Source organism: Pelodiscus sinensis, chromosome 19 (genome assembly GCF_052426305.1).
Source record: "Pelodiscus sinensis isolate ZL-2025 chromosome 19, ASM5242630v1, whole genome shotgun sequence".
NCBI lineage: Eukaryota > Metazoa > Chordata > Testudines > Trionychidae > Pelodiscus > Pelodiscus sinensis.
Window position 1 is genome coordinate 20,841,614 of NC_143070.1, and position 6,000 is coordinate 20,847,613.

Sequence of the window (6,000 nt, forward strand, 5' to 3'; positions counted from 1 at the left end):
GCGTCTGTGCCAATCTAGACGCGGTTTTGCGCAAGAAAGCCCCGATCGCTATTTTCGTGATCGGGGCTTTTTTGCGCAAAACAATACCATGTTGTCTACACTGGCCCTCTTGCACAAATGCTTTTGCACAAGAAGGCTTTTGCCCAAATGGGAGCAGCATAGTATTTCCGCAAGAACACTGACAATCTTCCATGAGATCATCAGTGTTCTTGCGGAAATTCAAGCGGCCAGTGTAGACAGCTGGCAAGTTTTTCCACAAAAGCAGCTGCTTTTGCAGAAAAACTTGCCAATATAGATGCAGCCAGGGCTTTTTGTGGCAGTGTTATCCCTCTCTATATGAGGAATAGGCCTTTTTGCGCAAGAGCTCATGAGTTCATGAGCAAGAAGCCTACAGTATAGACCTAGCTCCGGTGTGTTACCCTGGGCACCCGCTCCTCAGAATGGTGAGGGCAATGCACCAGCTATTGTTCTTGTGCAGGTTCCTGCAGCACATTTAGCAACACACCATGGTTTGGAGAAAGGCAGTGAAACCTCTCTTACTCCAGAGATATGGGCTGGAGTGACATGAGCAATGAGCGCACAGGGCAAAGCAGATCACCCAAGAAATAAACACAAACACCATCTAAGTCTCAGAAACTAGGCAGGCTGGGAACGAAGCAGTGTCTCATACTTGTTCACAGTAGGAACAGTCCCACAAGCTTTTATACACAGGCAGGCTGGGCGAGGGGCAGGCGCTGCGGGAGCTGAGAGTTTGCTTGAAACCTCAGGGACCCAGTGTGAGACACCATCCCAGGCATCTCTCTGACAGGAACAGAAGGGGATTGATGGGGAGCATGAGAATAGTGCCTCAGGGGTTGTGTAGCTTGCTGCCCTCGTTACGGGTGTGGCCAAAACACAGGGCTCACTGGGAGAAGGATTTGAACCTGTGCGGGGAAACCCCAAACTTCCCGTGTGTGCTGGGAGCCAGGTTTGCTGTGTGAAATCTGTGTGGCAGGTGACATCAGGCGTGGGCACTGGGATTATTTACCAGTTTCCTTGGCCCTGGGGCACTGCTGAGCTCACAGCTGTGATGGCCAAGTGGTTAAGGTGTTGGAATTGAAATTCAATAGGGTTTCCCTGCACAGGTGCAAACCCTGCTGAATCAAGGCCTGTGTTTTGGCCACACTTTCTCCACTACATGCCCTATGTGCCACCTGGGTCCATGCAAACATTTCCACAAACTACCAGTTCCTAATGAACACTCACAGTTAATTATATAATTATATTTGAGCCATTTTGCTAGTGCAGCAGATGAGGAGATCAGTTTAATTGACATTATAAAACAGAATAAGTACTGTCACTTTCTCCTGCTACTCTGTCAAACTTCTTTTTAAACAGAGTAAAACATTATGACCAACACAAAAGGTTTCAATGTTTTCTTTATTTAAAGTAGTAGTGGAGAACTATTTTTGGGTTGGGGGTCACTAATCCACAGAAGCAGAGTAGCAGCCATGTTAGCTTGGATCTGTCAAAGTGACAAAGCGTCCTGTGGCACCTTATAGACTAAGGGTATGTCTACACTACAGCGCTAATTTGAACTAACGCATCTAGAACTAAAAACTAGTTCGAATTAGCGTTTTGCTAATTCGAACTAGCGCGTCCACACTGATTGGACGCAGGGGGGCATTTAAGGGCAGCTGAAACCGGTTCTGGCAGGGCATCAGGTCAGTAGTTGCATTGTGTGGCTGCTGTCTGAGGCTATCTGAGGCTCGTGCTTAAAGGGACCCCCCCGGACAGCCGGTTCTCAGCTTTTCCTGCTTGCTTGCCAACCTCGCCGAGGGACAGCAAAGCGTTGGTCTCTGTGCCCGTCTGTGTTGATGCTTCCCTTCGGGGACGCCGCTGCAGGTGGCAACATGGAGCCAGAGCTCGCCCTGAACCTTCTGGTGCACATTCTGGACTTGCTGCTGCAAGTCTGCCAGCAATGGCTTGAGGCTGCCTGGCACCACCTGGTACACGTCAGCCCCCTGCCTCTGCCTGGCTGCCCTGGGGGCTGTGGAGGAGCCGCGGCGGTGCCCCGGCACCGGCGTGCCCCGCCGCATCTGGCGTCTGGACACCAGCAGCGACTGGTGGGACCGCATCATCCTGGAGTGCTGGGAAGACCGACAGTGGACCCAGAACTTCAGGATGAGGAGGGACACCTTCCTGGAGCTCTGTGAGTGGCTCGCCCCTGCTCTGCGCAGAAGGGACACTTGCATGAGGCCCACCATCCCCCTCCAGAAGCGGGTGGCCATCGCTCCACGGTCCACGCCGGACAGCTACCGATCTGTCGGGAACCAGTTCAGCGTGGGGAGATCCACCGTCGGTGCGGTGCTCATGGAGGTATTGCACTCGTTGGCCACTGCGCCGGGAGGGGGGAGGGGGGCTGCAAGGAGGGGATGGGCCGCCCCAGGGACAAAGGGGGGGTGGGAGGAGGTGAAAGCGCCCCGCACCGGAGGGGTCAGTCTGTCCCGGCCATACTACACGCCGCCAGGGGAGTTGCTTCCGGGAGTGGGGCGCGGAGCACTGCCAGGGCACGAATGCTCCCAGCCACCCGGGTGCCCCACTGATTGGCGCTTTGCTGTGTCTCTCCGCAGGTGGTCAAGGCCATCAACCGGGTGCTGCTCCGCAGGGTGGTCCGCCTCGCCGACCCGGATGCCGTCATCCGGGGATTCGGCGCCCTCGGCTTCCCCAACTGCGGGGGGGCCATCGACGGGACGCACATCCCCATCTGTGCCCCGGAACACCAGGCATCCCATTACGTGAACCGCAAAGGGTACTTCTCCATCCTCCTGCAGGCCGTGTGTGACCACCGGGGACAGTTCACGGATATTAATGTGGGCTGGTCCGGCAAAGCACACGACGCCCGGGTGTACTGCAACTCCTCCGTGTGCCAGCGGCTGCAGGCCGGGACCTTCTTCCCCGACCGCCACATCAGGGTTGGGGACGTGGACATGCCCGTGTGCCTGGTAGGGGATGCCGCCTACTCACTGCAGCTGTGGCTGATGAAGCCCTACACGGGGCACCTCAATCCCTCCCGCTAGGCCTTCAATGCCAGGCTGACCAGGGCCTGCATCGTGGTGGAGGGGGCTTTTGGGCGACTGAAAGCCCGCTTTCAATGCCTCCTCACCCGTCTGGACCTGGCTGAGCACAACATCCCTCCCGTGGTGGCAGCATGTTGTGTGCTCCACAATTTATGTGAGAGAATGGATGAGAACTGGATGGCTGAGGCTGACCGCATGGCTGGCCACTATGGTCATCCCGCACCGCCGCCATCCGGGAAGCCCAGCGGGGGGCCGTCTGGATCCGGGAAGCCCTGTGGGAGAGCTTCCATGTGGAGGATGAGGACTGACCTCTCCCTTGCATGCCCCACTGGGGCCTTCTTCCCCCCTTCCGCCCTTCCCTCCTTCCCCTTTCCTCTCCCTACCTACTGTCAAATAAAGACACCTGTTTTTCAAACAAAAACATCTTTTTATTTAACATAATGGGTGGGGGGAGGGAGGAATGAGGATGGGAGAGGGGAGGGGGAAACCTGGGACGAGGGAGCTGGAAGGGAAAGGAAAGCTCAGAGGTGGGGGTCCGGCTGCCTCTCCTGTCTCGCAACACTGCGGGTCCGGGGGCGTTAGTGGGGAATGGTTGTGGAGGGTGGGGCAGGAGGGACGGGGGGTCTGGAGGAAGCAGGAGCCAGAGCAGGAGGAATTGGGAAGCGGTCGAGCAGGCTCTGGAGGTGGCCTCGCAGGGCATGGCCCTGCTCCTCCAGTGCCTCCAAGCTCCTCCGGCGCAGCCTCAGGTCCTCCTGGACCCAGTGGTCCTGGATGCGGAGCTGGTGCACCAGGAACCGGAGGTGCCGCCTCTGGTAGTCCTCTTGGTTCCTGGCTCTCCTGCTGGCCCGGGTGCAGGCGGCTGCTGCAGGTGGGGTGGTGCGCCCTGCAGTCCCAGGTGCTGCGGCTGGGGTGAAACAAGAACAGCAGTCAATTACCCCAGGGGCCCAGGTGTGTGAAACCCAGCCCCCCTCTGCAAGGCCAGGGCCTCTGCAGGATCCCCAGCTGCTGCTCCGTGGTGGGCAAGGCCCAGGCGCACGGTCCCTGGGCTCCCTCTCGCCCCAGTCCCCCGTACACATAAGGGGAGCACGATGGTACTCACATGTGGACGCCTCCCCGGTCTCAGACGACACAGGCGAGCGGCTCTGTGGGGTGCCTCGGGGGTCCTGGGTCCTGGGCAAGCTGCCAGCAGGCTCCTGGCTCTCGAAGACCTCCTCCTCCTCTGTGTCTGGGAGCGGTCCCTCTGCCCCGGGGTCTATCACCTCCCGGGGGGCAGGGATGGCATGAGCCCCCAGGATGCGGTCCAGAGCCTGGAAGTGGGGGCATGCCTCCGAGTAGGACTGCTGCAAGTCCTTAATTTTACAGCGCACCTGCTCCTGGCTGCGCTGGTGGCCCCTGGCGGCCAGGCACTGCCGCGTTCCTGTGGCTAGTGCGGAGATTGTGGACATTGGAGGCTTCCCCCCAAACCTCGATGAGGTCCACGATCTCCGCACTAGACCACGTGGGCACCCGCCTCTTGTGGCCCTGGGCAGGCTCCTGGGAGCTGCCAGGCTGGTCCCGGGAAGAGGGGGAGGGGTGGGGGGCATCCGGTCGCTGGCTCATGGGGTGTCAGCTGCTGGGTGTGCTGGCACGGGTGCTGGCAGCCTTGCAACTGGCACAAACCCCGTAGCCAGCCCGTGGCCCTTTAAGGGCTCCGGGGCCGGGAGGGGGCAGTAGAGTTTCCCTGGTGTTGGCCAGAGTGGCCACCAGGGAAAGCTTGGAAGGGCTAGCCTCCCTCTAGTTCGAATTAAGGGGCTACACAGCCCTTAATTCGAACTAGTAAGTTCAAACTAGGCTTAATCCTCGTGGAATGAGGCTTACCTAGTTCGAACTAAGCGCTCTGTTAGTTCGAATTAAATTCGAACTAACGGAGCGCTAGTGAAGCGCCTATGAAAGTTAGTGCGAACTAACGTCCGTTAGTTCGAATTAACTTTGTAGTGTAGACATACCCTAAGAGATTTATTGCATAAGCTTTCGTGGGCAAAGACCCACTTCGTCAGAAGCAAGTCAAGCTAACATTGCTACTCTTCTGCTTTTGTCGGTCAGCGACCACAGGACAGCTGATCCACCGAAACATCAGTTGGGGACCACACAACTGAGAAGCAAAAAAAAACCCCACAACCACCCCTCCAAACCTTCCCAGTGCTCACTGATGTGGGGTACAGTGTGTGAGACAGGACTGCCAGCAAATAGGACAGGGATGGGGTGCAGGATTTGGGAGGGAGCTGGGGTGTAGAAGCAGGCTAGAAGCAGTGTGTCTGGCTAGGTGGAGGGAGGAGGAACAAGGGAAGAGGCAGAGTGTGACAGGAGAGAAGGTGCAAGAACAAGGGGATTGTCAGAGCAAGCTGGGGGGTGGGGGAAGGGAAGTGAGGGGGTTGGGGTGGGACAGGTCTGGGAATGAGGGCTTTGTAACCCCTTGCAGCAACATCTCCAGCCACACCCTGCCCTGGAGGGAGGTCCTGCTGCTGCTGTAGCCATGCAGCTGAAGATCAGCCCTGGAGGCCAGAAGTGTCACTGCTGCAGCCACATGGGACTGCAGGCACCACTGCTACAACCATGCAGCCAAGGGCCAGCCCCAGAGGCACTGCAGCCATGGCCTCATGCTCCAAAAGCATGAGAGTCTAAGGCTGTGGCCATGACCTAGCTTTGGAGGCAAGAGGTGCAATGGTGCCTTGAGTTTCTGAGGCCAGCCCTAGTCTCAACACTGCCTCCTCTCCAGTGTTTGCATGGCAGGAAGAAGGGTAGGTTGAGCTCTTTCCCCTGCAGTACATGCCCATAAAGACGTGGGACCTGGTACTGCCCCATGGGCAGGATCAAAGCCTTAGGTGGGCCCAATTCTGCTTGCTAAAAGGTTCTCCCCACCTCTGGTATTTGGTTTCTCCCCTGTGTGCGTTCTCCAATGTCT